Source organism: Pogoniulus pusillus, chromosome 2 (assembly GCF_015220805.1).
Source record: "Pogoniulus pusillus isolate bPogPus1 chromosome 2, bPogPus1.pri, whole genome shotgun sequence".
In the NCBI taxonomy this organism is placed as follows: domain Eukaryota; kingdom Metazoa; phylum Chordata; class Aves; order Piciformes; family Lybiidae; genus Pogoniulus; species Pogoniulus pusillus.
The window spans coordinates 4003297-4018384 of record NC_087265.1 but is presented as its reverse complement, the minus strand read 5'-3'; the positions used below and the strand labels follow the sequence as shown (position 1 = coordinate 4018384).

The window sequence follows — 15088 nt, the reverse complement described above, 5'->3', positions numbered from 1 at the left end:
GACAGGATGAGGAGAAATGGGTTTTAACTGGCAGAGGGGAGACTGAAACTGGATGTTAGGAAGAAATTCTTTCCAGTGAGGGTAGTGAGACACTGGCACAGGTTGCCCAGGGATGCTGTGGCTGCTCCTGCCTTGGAGATTGTCAAGGCCAACTTGAATGAGGTCTTGAGTGACCTGTTCTAGTGGGAGGTGTCCCTGCCTATGGCAGGGGGTTGGAGCTGGGTGATCCTTGAGGTCCCTTCCAATCCAAACTATTCTATGATTATTGTTATAAGCTTGCTCTTCGTTTACTCTTCTTAAAATAGTTCCTAAAAGGAGTTTTATTTCCCCAGCTGAAGATTTTCTCTTGTCCCGTGGCTACCCTGAAGGACTCCTGGGGATGATGCGGGGCCGGGGATGATGTGGGGCTTGGTATGCTGACCCTTGGGGTCTGCCAGGTTGTGCAGCGCTGTGCTTGAGCTGCTCTCTGCGCCTCGACCCCTGCGCATTTCTGGGGAGAGGGCGCCCTCCTGTGGCCACTCGGCGAAAGCGTCAGCTCCTCCTTCCCCCCGACAGAAAACCAGGAATTGCTCGTTTGTACCTTAGTAACATTTTAGATACAGTATAAAGGCGTCTTTTCCACTGATTGAGAGGCTGATAAAGAGTAAAATAGGTTTGGTGGTTTTTAGACTAAAGATACAGTGAGTCCAGAGGAGGGCTCAGATGCTCAGAGGGCTGCAGCAGCTCTGCTATGAGGACAGGCTACAAGAGTTGGGGCTCTGCAGTCTGGAGAAGAGAAGGCTTTGAGAAGGACTTGGAGTGGCCTTCCAGTATCTGAAGGGTGCCTACAGGAGGGATGAAGAGGGACTACTGACAAGGTCTTGTAATGACAGGGTGAGGAGGAATGGATTTAAAGTGGCTATGGGGAGATTCAAACTGGATGTTGGGAAGAAGTTGTTTGCAGTGAGGGTGGTGAGACACTGGCACAGGTTGCCCAGGGAGGTTGTGGAGCACAGAATGTGATCCCAGATCAGAATCACGGAATCTGTGATTCTGTGCTCCACAATCTCCGTGGAGGTGTTCAAAGCCAGGTTGGATGAGGCCTTGAACAGCCTGTTCTGGTGGGAGGTGTCCCTGCCTATGGCAGGGGTTTGGAACAGAATGAGCTTTGAGGTCCTTTCCAACCTAACCCATGCTATGAATAACTTCTTTTTTTTTTCTCTCTCTCTGAGAGTGATAAAGTACTGTTATGGGTTGTCCAGAGAGGTGGCAGAATCATAGAATCAGGGTTGGAAGGGACCACAAGGATCATTTAGTTCCAATTCCCCTGATATAGGGGACACGCTAGATCAGGCTGTCAGGGGCCTCATTCAGCTGCCCTTAAATGTCTCCAGGGATGAGGCTTCCACCACCTCCCTGGGCAACCCCTTCCAGGCTCTCACCACCCTCATGCTGAACAACTTCTTCCTAACATCCAGTCTGAATCTACTACTTTCTAGCCTTCTTCCATTCCCCCCAATCCTATCACTACCTGACAGCCTAAAAAGTCCCTCTTCAGCTTTCTTCTAGCCCTCCTTAAGATTGTCAGAGTGATTGACATTGGAATGGGCTGCCCAGGGAGGTGGAGTCAATGTCCCTGGAGGTGTTCAAGCAAAGCCTGGATGAGGCACTTAGTGCCATGGTCTGGTTGATTGGATAGGGCTGGGTGCTAGGTTGGACTGGATGAGCTTGGAGGTCTCTTCTAACCTGCTTGATTCTATGATCCTTGCCCCTTCCTTTCCCCTATGATCTTTAAGGTCTCTTCTCAAACTGTTCTATGATTCCAATGCTTTAGAAATGGGAACCAGACCATAACTGCTTTTTATTGCCTTTCTTATAGTTTGCAGGTAAATACACAGTATTCTTCTTCTTCTTCTTTTCATCTTCTATTTTGGTGCATTGCTAAAATTATTCATGAAGGAAGCTGAGCTTGATACACTGAGATCAAGTCTCTTGTCCTCTCTCACCCTCAACAACTCTTTCTGCCTGAAATGAGGCTGTAGTGAGGTGGGGTTGGTCTCTTCCCCTTCAGATCAAGTGGTAGCACACAAGGAAATGGTACCAGGGAGATTTAGATTGAATATCAGGAACAATTTGCTTACTGCACGAGTGGTCAGACACTGAAACAGGCTGCCCAGGGAGGTAGTGGAGTCCCCATCCATGGAATCATTCCAGAAATATGTGGACAAGGCACTTAGGGACATGGCTTAGTGGCCATGATGGTGTTGGGTTGTTACTTGAACTTCAGGGTCAGAGAGGTCCTTTCCAACTGAAACAATCCTCTGATTGTTTTGCAGTTGGGTGATGTTGAAGGTCCCTTCTAACCTAAACCATTCTATGAGTCCATATCAGCTGCTCTTCTTCACTGTTTACTGCTTTACAAAGTCCAGCATAGAGCCACAAAGACGATGGGAATTGAACATATCTCTAATAAGCAGAGCCTGAGGGAGCTGGGACTGTGCTGCTTGGAGGAGAGGAGACTGAGAGGTCATTTCTTCAGTGCTTATCCATATGTAAAGTTGAGTGCCAGGAGGCTGGAGCCAGGCTCTGCTGAGTGATGCCCAGTGACAGGACAAGGGGCACTGGGTGGAAGCTGAGGCATAGGAATTCTGCTGTAAACATGAGGAGGAATTTTTTCCCTGTGAGGGTGAGAGAGCACTGGACCAGGCTGTGCAAGGGGGTTGTGGAGTCTCACTCTCTGCAGATGCTCAAGAACCCTTGGCATGTGTTTCAGTGTGACCTACTCTAGGTGATGTTGCTCTGGCAGGTGAGCTGGACCAGATGATCTTTCAAGGTCCCTTCCAGCCCCTGAGATTCTATGATTCTCTGATGGCATAAAAAGTGGAGGGTGGCTGGGGAAATGATACTGGTATCACTGTGGAGCTGTATCATGCCAAGAAAAGCCTGGATGAGGCACTTAGTGCCATGGTCTAGTTGACTGGATAGGGCTGGGTGCTAGGTTGGACTGCATGAGCTTGGAGGTCTCTTCCAACCTGCTTGATTCTATGATTGGTTTTACCACCCCTCAGCAGAAAGCATCCACAGGCACTTCTCTGCGCTGCGCTGCACTGCCAGGGGCCAGGGATCACTCTTGAGGCTGTTGCCTTTTCCCAAGGCACACTTCTGTGTTTCTGCTTCCTACCAAACAAAAAAAATAGGAGTTATCCCCCTCACCCCACCCCCCCAAACTCTTGTGATTCAGACAGCTGGTCTGGCAGTTGGTACTGTGACGGCCTATTAAAATATTTATGCTATTTGCTGTTTAACTTCATTTGGGGTTGATGGAGCTTTCTTTGGGGGGGAGGGGGAAGAGTTCGAGGTGACTAAATAAAGGAGTGTCACTGCAGTTGGGAGTGAGATGTGTTGGCAGAAATCCAGGGGGGCAGAGGCAGCACAGGGGGTTAATGTTCTCTGTCTTTCGCTCTGCTGTAGTCATTTTGGGTTTGTTCCGAGCAAGAAGGAGGTGCTGATAAATATGCTGGAAATATTTTCATGCTTCTCTTGGGTGGGACTTTCATTCTGTGGCTGGTACATGAAGGTTTGGCTTCATGGAAGCTTCTGAGGCAGTGGCAAGGCTCCTTTTGTTTCAGCTGTAGCAGTGGAAGTCAGCATTCAAAATGTCCAATGGAGCAGTAGAAATCATTGTTCTGCCTCTTTATTCTGATTTTGTCAGACTCCACCTGCAGTCCTGTGTGCAGTTCTGGAGCCCCCAACCCAAGAAGGACATGGAACTGTTGGAGCCAGTCCAGAGGACTGTCTCAGCTGTACCAGTGGAAGTCAATGTTCAGAATGTTCAATGGAGCAGTGGAAATCAATGTTTTGCCCTTTTGCTCTGCTCAGAGCCCACTTGGAGTCTTGTGTGCAGCCCCCAATACAAGAAGGGCATGGAACTGTTGGAGCCAGTCCAGAGGAGGCCACAAAGATGCTCAGAGGGCTGCAGCAGCTCTGCTGTGAGGACAGGTTACGAGAGTTGGGGCTCTGGAGAAGACAACGCTTTGAGGAGACCTTGGAAGACTGGATGAGGCATTTACTGCCATGGTCTAGTTGACTGGATAGGGCTGGGTGCTAGGTTGGACTGCATGAGCTTGGAGGTCTCTTCCAACCTGCTTGATTCTATGATTAAAATGGCCTTCCAGTGTCTGAAGAGGGCCACAGGAGGACTGGAGAAGGCCTTTTGATAAGGTCTTGTAATGATAGGATGAGAGGGGGAGATTGAAAGTGGCTGTTAAGAAGAAGTTGTTTGCAGTGAGGGTGGTGAGACACTGGCACAGGTTTCTCAGGGAGGTTGTGGAGCACAGAATCACAAAATGTGATCTATAATCACAGAATGTGATCTAGAATCACATTGTTGGTTTTGGCTTCTCTGGGTTGTGTTCTGCTCCTGACTCTTATTAACTGTGAGCCTTGTGAAAGCTGTAGCCCAGGGACCAAGAGGTCAGCTGAAATCTGTGTTCGGGGATGGTATTACAGCATGAATAAGTGGTGCTAGACATATGGAGATGAAATTAGTAAAGGCTGGTTTCAAGCTAACCATAGATAATATGGTGTGAAATGATTTAATGAGTAAAAATCCCTAGGTATGCTAGGAAGCACAAAGGAGCAGATCAGAAGAGCACCTCTGGTGATGTGGTGAAGGAGATGAGTGAAGGGGTTGCTTGCTTTTGTTGCTAAAGGAGTGAGAAAGAAGGTCAGATGTGGGGTTTGGGTGAATTGGAGGTGTGTTATCTCTGTTGAACACACATGGGGAGGGCTTGACAGACAGATGACACAACTGCACAGCTAAATGTCTGTGCACGTGGCAGCCACATCTCTGCTGCTGGGCCAGAACACTAAGCCTTCCTGATATCTTCCTTTCCCCTGCTTTTCATGTGATTGCCAAGGTATTTCTATACTTTTAGGTTGTTATTTGCAACTTTGGTTTTTGAAATGTTGTTGATTTTGGAGAGCTGCTGTCCAGAGGCTGATCTTTCTTAGGGCTTTTACCCTGATTTAGGGTAAGGTGTCCCTGCCTATGGCAGGGGGGTTGGAACTAGCTGATCCTGGTGGTCCCTTCCAGCCCTGATTGTATGATTCCTTTAGAGACTTCTGTGATGAATTCTGTGATGAATTCACAGAATCACTGAGGCTGGAAAAGATCTCTGAGATTAAGTCCAGCCTATAACCTGACCCCATGGCATCCCTGGAGGTGTTGAAGCAAAGCCTGGCTGGGGCACTTAGTGCCATGGTCTAATTGATTGTCTAGGGCTGGGTGCTTGGATGGACTGGATGATCTTGGAGGTCTCTTCCAATCTAGTTGATTCTGTAAGTGCCACATCCAAGCTTTTTCTGAAGACCTCCAGGGATGCTGTCTCTACCTCCTTCCTGGGCAGTCCATTCCAATGCCTAACCACCTTTCCATGTGGAAGTGCTTCCTGACATCCAACCTCAACCTCCCCTGGCACAGCTTCAGGCTATGCCCTCTTGTTCTGTCACTGGTTGCCTGCAAGGAGATCCTGACCCCCAGCTGACTACAACTTCTGTTCTGGTAGCTGTAGAGTGTGGTAAGATCCCCTCGAATTTTCCTCTTCTCCATTACGTCCTTTTTAAGACTGAGAGTTTCTAGCTTCACCTCCCAGCAACCTGTGGCTTAGTCTCGCATGTGTTTCACTTCAGAACAAGTGTAGAGGGTGTTTTTTGGTGCTCAGCTGGTGACTGTGTTTTGCTCTCCAAGCTGTGTGGATGGGTTGCTACACTGTATTTGACATTGAAAATGTAGTTCAGGCTCCATCAGTGGAGAAAGCTCTTTCCTCTTGTCCTTTTCTTCTTTTGTTTTTAACCATCAATACTATTACTTGTAAGCCTCAGCATGCAGCACTGGGGTGTTATTTCAGTCTTTTCATGAGCAGGACTGTGGGGAAGGAAGTGTGGTTAGATGGCTTGAGTTAGTCACTTCAATTAAATTCCCTTTGGTTCCTTTGCCAAATAACTTCTTTTGTTTTCCATACTTTTATGCTTGCCATAGCAAATGAAGGAGGAGATACAGTCACAGTACATAGGCATCTTGTTTTAATGCTTATGGTTTTGCTTGTAATTCATAAAATGATGGAATGGTTTGGGTTGGAAGGGACTTGTAAAGGTCATCTCCCTGCATGGTGCAGGGACCGACCCTGGATGTGCTTCAGGGTGGTTTGGATGTGGTGCTTAGGGCTATGGTTTAAGGTGAATCTTGCAGAGTAGGGCTACAGGTTGGATTTGGTGATCCTGAGGGGCTTTGCCAACCTGCATGTTTCTGTGAGCTCAAGTTGCTCAGAACCCCATCCAACCTGAGCTGGAACCATATCCCTTAGTTTAGGGCCCTGCAATACAGAGAGATGTGGAGGTGCTGGAGCTGGTCCAGAGGAGGGCAGTGAAACTGAGGAAGGGTCTAGAGAATAAATCTCATGAGGAATGACTGAAGGAGTGGGGGATGGGTAGTTTGAGAGGAGCCTGAGGCCAGACCTCATTGCTGACTAAAACGACCTGAAAGGACATTGTGGAGAGGCTGCTGTTGGTCTCATCTCACAGGTCGTTGGAGTCAGAACAAGGGGGAATGGCCTCAGGCTGAGGCTGGGGAGGTTTAGATTGGACATTGGGAAAAAGTTTTACACAAAGAGAGAGGTTAGGGACTGGAATGAGTTGTCCAGAAAGGTGGTAGAGTCACCCATCCTGGCAGTGTTTAAGGGTGGTTTGGATGTGGTGCTTGGGGTTATGGCTTAAGGTGAGTCTTGTACAGTAGGGGTCTAGGTTGGATTTGGTGATCCTGAGGGGCTTTGCCAACCTGAGTGTCTGTGTGACATCTTCACCCAGAGCGGGTTGCTCAGAACCTCAACCAACCTGACCTGGAATGGTTCCAGGGATTTGGCATTTACCACCTTTCTGGGCATCCCATTCCAGCATCTTGCCACCCTCCGTGTCAAACACTTCTCCCTTCTCTCTTCTGAATCTCCCTCTCAATTTAAAACCATCCCTCCTTTCTCTGTCACAGCACAGTAAAACACAGAACAAACACACCACTGATTGCATTTGTTCCTATGTTAAATGCTGCAATGGCTACAGTTGGGGAAGTTTCTTCAGGGTGCTGTAAGATCTGTCCTAGTGGAGAGGCACTTTACAAAACTGTTACACTCTGCAGTCAAAATCTGGACTTGGTTGGGTTATGTTACATTGCTTTGTCCTAATCTGGAGATGACAGCATCACAGAATGGTTTGGGTTGAAAAGAACCTTACAGATCATCCAGTTCAACACCCTAGTCATAAGGAGGGACACCTGCTGCAGCAGGTTGCTCAAGGCCCCTTCCAACCTGCCTTTGGACAGTTCTGGACTTGGAGCCTGCACAACTTTTGTAGGCAGCCTACTCCAGTGTCTCAACACCCACATAAGGAAGATATTATTCCCAATGTCTCATGTCAGTCCAGCTTCTTCTCGTTTGAAGCTATTAGCCCTTGTCCTGTCACTACATGGCTTTGTGGCAAGCCCTTCTCCAGCTCTCCTGTAGCTCTCTTCAAGTACTGGAAGGCTGCTTTAGGGCTTCCCCAGAGTCTGCTCATCTCCAGGCTGAACAACCTCAACTGTCTCAGCCTGTCCTCATAGGAGAAGTGCTCCAGCCTTCTGATCATGCTGCAGAGGAGTTTACAACTGAAGCTTGTGGCTATTGGTAGAAGGATTCTTCCAAACCATGATCTTTGCCCTCATTTTTAGTTTTACCTTCAGCATAGCATCACAGGGGAAAAAGTCGGGCTCAAAACCTTGCAACTACCTAGAATTCAGCATCTGAAGCTAACTTGCAGAGGAGCACTCATGTAGGAAGTGGCAATGTTTTAAGTGATTATAGTGGAGCTGCATCTCCCACCTCTTCTACACTTTCACTCCAAGTTCAGAAAAGCATTTTTCAGCCTGAAGATCTCTGAGAATTTGTGATGGTTCTGCTGAGCACTGCATTCTTTTATAATAATTGGTGTCATCTAACATATGGAAACTGACAGAAGGCAGAGGAGATGTAAATCCATTACCTGGCTTCTTGATTTGTTTTTATCCTTGTAGATAACATTTGGTTTTCTCAGTTATACTCCGAATTCCTTTTAGGAATGTTTTATTTTTAAGATGTAAAGAGCATCATTTCATAGCATCAACCAGGTTGGAAGAGACCTCCAGGTTCATCCAGTCCAACCTAGCACCCAGCCCTGGCCAATCAACCAGACCATGGCACTAAGTGTCCCAGCCAGGCTTGGCTTCAACACCTCCAGGCACAGCAACTCCACCACCTCCCTGGGCAGCCCATTCCAATGCCAATCACTCTCTCTGAGAACAACTTCCTTCTGACATCCAGCCTAGACCTCCCCTGCCACAACTTCAGACTGTCCCCTTGTTCTGTTGCTGGTTGCCTGGCAGGAGAGACCAACCCCACCTGGCTACAGCCTCCCTTCAGGTAGTTGTAGAGGGCAATGAGGTCTGCCCTGAGCCTCCTCTTCTGCAGTCTGCACACCCCCAGCTCCCTCAGCCTCTCCTCACAGGGCTGTGCTCCAGGCCCCTCACCAGCTTTGTTGCCCTTCTCTGGACACCTTCAAGCACCTCAACATCTCTCTTGAATAGAGGAGCCTGGAACAGGTCAGGCATTGGAATGGGCTGCCCAGCGAGGTGGTGGAGTCACTGTACCTGGAGGTGTTGAAGATAAGCCTGGATGAGGCACTTAGTGCCATGGTCTGGTTGATTGGCCAGAGCTGGGTGCTAGGTTGGACTGGATGAGCTTGGAGGTCTCTTCCAACCTGGTTGATTCTATGATCCTGGAGGTGTTTTCCAATCTTAGGAGGTGTTTTTTTTTTTGCAGTTCCAAATGGTATTGGTCATGTTAAAATGTCAAGAGGAAATAAGACTGTGAATGGCCTTGGCAGTGCTTGTCTGTGTAAAGCAGTCTTAGATGTGTCAGCAGCTCCTCTTGGATTCTGCTAATGGAGGGGCTTAAAAAGTCATTTCCAATGCCATGTGCTGCATAATTCAGTTGAGGAGCTAAAAATTGAGGTCCTTTCCAACACTGTGCACAGGCAGACGTGAACTTGTGGAGAATCTCTTCTGAGCTGTCTGATGGAAATGATCTCAGTGTGAGGGAAGAGGGTGGGAGGGTCACAGAGAAGCACTTCTGAGAGCAGAGAGGCGTTGGAGTGCTCCTGAACACCAAAGCTGTGCATCTAAATGCTGTGCGAACGTTATTAGGCTTCACATGCACTCAAGAGATTCTGACAGCTTGGAATTGCATAAAGCAAGGCATTAAGGTTGGTATTAAAGCAGAGAGGTGAAACTGTGTCTGATGAAACTGCTGGAGGGCATCTCAAGGCACATGGAAGAGAAGAAGGATATCCAGCGTAGTCATCATGGATTTACCAAGAGAAGTTGTGCTTAACGAGTTAACCATGGCACAGCATTGTGCCCTTGTGGCCAAGAAGGCCAATGAGATCCTGGGGTGTGTTAGGAAGAGTGTGTCCAGCATATCAAGGGAGGTTCTCCTTCCCCTCTACTCTGCCCTGCTGAGACCTCATCTTGAATACTGTGTTCGCTTTTGGGCTCTCCAGTTTAAGGTGGACAGGGATCTGCTGGAGAGGGTCCAGCAAAGGGCCATGAGGATGATGAGGGGACTGGAGGGCATGGCTTATAAGGAGAGGCTGAGGGAGTTGGGGCTGTTGAGGCTGGAGAAGAGAAGGCTGAGAGGGTGTTGGAATAATGTTTATGAGTATCTGAGGGCTGGCCAGGAGTGGGGGGATGGGACGACAGGCTCTGCTCACTGCTCTCTGGGATAGAACAGGGAGCAATGGGTGTAAGTTGCAGCTAAGAGGTTCCACGTCAACACAAGGGGAAACATTGTGACTGTAAGGGTCACAAAGCATTGGTACAGGCTCCCCAGAGAGGTTTTGGAGTCTCCTTCTCTGGTGCCCTTCAAGGCCTGTCTGGCTGTGGTCCTGTGTGATCTGTGTTAGATAATATCATCCTGCTCCAGCAGGGGGGTTGGACTCGATGATTTCCTTGGGTCCCTTCCAACCCCTAACATCCTGTGAGCCTGTGAAGTTGTCTGACCAATTGCTCTAAGTCTGGCATTTTGTTTTGCCAACACTGTGCCATGGGTAGGGGAAACAACCAGCAAAAAGCAACTGCAAGGTGTTTTAATGGTCAAGAAGCAGACAAGAGGCTCTTTGTTAAGTCTTGCTCTACAGCTTAGTTGTCAGCACCTGTAGGAGTAGAATTCCATCCACCAATTTGGAGAGGATCATCCATCAGTATTTAATTCCCCAGGAAAGGAAAGGCTTTAAACTAATATCATGTAGTCCGTGAGTCAGATGCACCACTGGATTCCATTGTTAAATGTGGATGCATAACATCAGTGGCCTCCTGTTTGTTATTTTAATGCTTCTAATTAACTTTTGGTAATTGTGGTGGATCTGCTGTCACCTTACCCCAGTGATGTTCATTACTCAGGGTTGTTATTTCCAGTGGAGAGTCAGCCAATGAATATAGGATGTTTTATGGCAAAGTGAACTTAAATAGCACGGGAAGGGTTTTCTTGTGGAAGAAAAATGCCTTTTGGTGAGTTGCATCTTAAGCTGTCCATGTTTAAGAGCTGCTGAGAGACTCAGGCAATCTTTATGCTAATGCAGCCATTTAGAAAGCCCCAACAAAACAGCATTTCACTCTTTCTCCCCAATTATTGGTGGTTAGTGAGATTTGCATGAAGAAGCCCAGTCACAATTATCCTGGTCCTCTTTGCTCTCTCTTTTTATGGTCCTACACTTCACTTTTTGATAAGCCATGGTGGTGGCTGTAATGCTGATAAACGGAGTCACACCAGCCTGAGCTGCTGCAAACCTCTTTGCCACCGAAAAATAATCCATTTATGCATGCAGTGACAAATTCTTCACTTACACTGAATGGTGCTTTGTTGCCCAAGGATTCACAGAACGTCAGGGGCTGGAAGAGACCTCGAAAAATCATCCAGTTCAACCGCCTGCCAGAGCAGGAGCACCTAGAGCAGATCACACTGGAATGCATCCAAGTGGATTTTGAGCATCTGCAGAGAGGGAGACTCCACAACCCCTCATGGCAGCCTTGTCCAGTGCTCTGTCACTCTCACAGGGGAAAAAAAAAAATCCTCCTCAGGTTTAAACGAAACTTCCTGTGCCTCAGCTTCCACTCATTGCCTCTTGTGCTGTCACTGAGCAGAGCCTGGCTCCATCCTCCTGGCACTCGCCTTTACATCTTTATCAACATTGATGAGGTCACCTCTCAGTCTCCTTCTCTCCAAGCAGCACAGCCCCAGCTCTGCAGTCTCTTCTCATAACAGAGGTGTTCCATTCCCTTCATCATCTTTGTGGCTCTGTGCTGGACTCTCTCAAGCAGTGAAAGATAAGAGAAGCAGATGTAGAATCATAGAATGGTTTAGGTAGGAAAGACCTCAAAGCTCATCCAGTTTCAACTCCCTGCCATAAGCAGAGACACCTCCCAGTAGAACAGGTTGCTCCAGGCCTCCTCCAACCTGGCCTTCAACACCTCCAAGGCAGGAGTAGCCACAACTTCCCTGGGCAACCGGTGCCAGTGTCTCACCACCCTCACTGCAAAGAATTTATCCCTTACATCCAGTTTCAATCTTCCATATGCCAGTTTAAACTCATTACTTCTCCTCCTGCCATTACATGACCCTGTAAATAGTCCCTCCCCAGCTGTCTTGTAGGTCCCCTTCAGATAGGTTAGAAGGGACCTCAAAGCTCATCCAGTTCCAACACCCTGCCATAAGCAGGGACACCTCCCAGTAGAACAGGTCACTCAAGGCTTCATCCAACCTGGCCTTGAAGACCTCCAGGGAGAGAGCTGTCTGGGATGAGTCAATCCTAAACCATTGTCAAAGACTTGCGGTCTGTTAGGACCTGAAACATGCTTCTGGTAAAGGAAGGAGCACTTCTCTTGCAGCTTGGATTGAAAGGAGAGATCTTGTGTGGTTTTAATATGGAAATAGAAGTTTTTGTATGTAAACAGAATTCAAAGAGTCAACTAGGATGGAAGAGACATCCAAACTCATCCAGTCCAACCTATCACCCGCCTCTGTCCATTCAACCAGACCATGACACTAAGTGCTTCACCCAGGCTTTGCTTGAACACCTCCAGGGATGGCAACTCTACCACCTCCCTGGACAGCCCATTGCAATGGTAAATCACTCTCTCTGGGAAGAGAGAATTGATCCCAAAGGAGCATTTGAGGTTTAATTTAAGCCTCTAAAAAAAAAGGTAACTCAGAATAAATTTCCATAGCACAGCTGTTGAGGAAGATGCCTGTTTGACACTCTTGAGTACAAAGTCAGTCTGTCATCCACTGAAATTATTAGCACAGAGGGATAGTCATCATTAAAGCAACCACTAATTTCTTATGCTGCCAAGCTGGCTGACTGCTCTTTTTCATCAAAGCACTTTGTGCTGCTGAGACAATTATTGAACTTTTATTCCGAGCCTCTAGACAATGCTCATCTTCAATTTGCCCACCAGAACATCCACACAATTATTTGGGGTATCTTCAAAGGGTTCCTTTTTGCTTTTGAGCAGATGATTGAGATAATGTGCTCTCCTTTGATAGCTGGCATGCCTCCTGGATGCCAATGGAAGAAAACGAAGCCTCCATCTCCCACTTCATCTTTTCCCTTTTTTCCTACACGTCACTCAAACAAATGCAAGCTCTGAGATCATATACAACCTATAGATTCCTCAAAAGACATTAATCCTAACTGGTTTGATCTTGTTGGTTTGGTAATGTTTTTTTTTTTTTTATCCCCTCCTCTCCATTGCCTGCTGCAATTTGGTCAATTAATTTGTTTTTGCAAATGATGAATTTGATTTCCTGCTCTCAGTGAGTGCCTGCCTTTTGGTAGGCTGCAAACATGACTGGCATAATGAAGTCTTTCTTGCACTGGGGATCTGAACTTTTACAGGGGAACTTCCCTCTCTAATAAGTAAGATTGTGTGATGGTTTGGGTGTTGTCCACGCTTAATGAAATAACCCAGACTAGACTCAGTCAAGCTGGAAATTGAATGAAGCTTTATGTTTGCAATTTAGCTCATTATACAAGCAGATTAGTTACAATATATACAGCTACACCTGCCTGAAGGGAGGCTGTAGCCAGGTGGGGTTGGGCTCTTCTGCCAGGCACAGAACAAAGGGACACAGTCTCAAGTTGTGGCAGGGGAGGTCTAGGCTGGATGTTGGGAGGAAGTTGTTGGCAGAGAGAGTGATTGGCATTGGAATGGGCTGCCCAGGGAGGTGGTGGAGTCACCATCCCTGGAGGTGCTGAAGCAAAGCCTGGCTGGGGCACTTAGTGCCATGGTCTGGTTGATTGGCCAGGGCTGGGTGCTAGGTTGGACTGTGCCTCTGTCCTCCACAACCTCCCTGGACAACCTGTGCTGGTGTCTTACCACCCTGACTGGAAAGAACTTCTTCCTAACACCCAGTTTACATCTCCCTTCTTCCAATTTAAACCCATTCCTCTTCATTCTGTCATTGCAAGACCTCATCAATAGTCCCTCCCCAGCCCTCCTGTAGGTCCCCTTCACAGACTGGATGGCCACAACCTCCTCATCTTTAAACCATCCCACTCAACTAATCAATCCACACAGCTCCAAGCAGAGCAGTTCTCCAAATTGCACTGCTTCAAACTTGTCACTTTGATATTTTACTTTTTATCTCCATCTCAATTACATAGTAAGAGGTTCTCTTTAAAAAAAAACCAACACAAACCCAAACTTGTTTGTTATTAAGATATAAATCTCCTTATTTCAGCCATGTAGTGCATGCCAGCCTAATGCAATACAAGAAGATTACAAGCTGATGGTTAGATGTTAATAACAGCAACACAAAACATTAAGGCAAGTGACATTTACATAAGTATCTTGATCTTAATACATGTAATTTACATATGAAAATTTAATCACCATAGAGATAAACAGCTGCAATGTTTAATTAAACTCTCCACACAAAATCAGCCTGCAAGAAGTAGTTTGTCACTGCTAATTTATCACAATTCTCCTAAGTATTCTTTAAAACAAAAATGCAAAATAAATGACTCTTATTGATAATTTAACTTCTGCTTACTTGGTTGTATTCTCAACAGGCTTGGATGATACAATTACAATAGGAAGATTCCAGGCTCATTTTCTCACCATTTAGAAGACAAAACATACATCTAAGGGAGAAGAAATGTATTTGTTTACAGACTGAAGGGTCAGCACCCGAGTACAATGGAGGCAAATTTAATGCCACCATAAGTTATGTGCAATGAAGGGCTGCAAGTCTCTCTCCGTGGGGCTGTTGAAGGAGGAAACAATTAGAAGTGAGAATTAATGCCGGCATTATTGCGGGGCTGGAGCAGGCTCCTTGCTCACAGCCGCACTGCCTGAGCCGCAGCCTTTTTGGAGGCAGGGATGTGCTGACATTCAGGAGTTCTTGAGGCCCACATTTAGGTTTCTAAGTGATGGATTTGCAAGCAGAACAAAGTGCTGGGTGTCTTTGTGTCTTTAAAGGAACAATTTACAGAGCTTTCCCCAGTGTCTCCAGGAAAATTAATGTTAAAAGGTTGACTGAGTCCTCTTCTAAGCCAACGGCAGTGGTTTAGTTTGAGAGTAGGTTACCTTCTGGAGCTGTTGGGCTGGATGAGCTTGGAGGTCTCTTCCAACCTGGTTGATTCTGTGGATGAAGTATTTAGTGCCATGGTCTAGTTGATTGGACAGGGCTGGGTGCTAGGTTGGACTGGATGAGCTTGGAAGTTTCTTCCAACCTGGTTGAATCTATTCTAGTACCTTAAAGTATCTATTTTCATGTGCGATGTTATATTTTGGCTCAAGTATGACAAACAGGAAGGTGGTTTGGGACCTTGAGCATCTTGCTTACTGGGATAGATCAAGGAGCAATGGATGGAAGCTGCAGCACAGGAGGTTCCATCGCAACACAAGGGGAAACTTCTTGACTGGAAGGGTCACAGAGCGCTGGAAGAATCAGAGAGGTTGTTGAGTCTCCTTCTCTGGAGCATTCCA

General features: G+C 47.0%; 1 long non-coding RNA gene across 1 annotated transcript in view; it reads left to right on the top strand.

Annotated features, from left to right (window-relative positions):
* The window catches only part of LOC135187522 (uncharacterized), a 45708-nt gene extending 31207 nt beyond the window's left edge, over positions 1–14501 (top strand). Inside the window, exon 3 of the long non-coding RNA XR_010307358.1 lies at positions 14170–14501. This is a non-coding gene — a long non-coding RNA (uncharacterized LOC135187522). The remainder of the gene's footprint in view (positions 1–14169) is intronic.
* Positions 14502–15088: the final 587 nt, after the last annotated feature.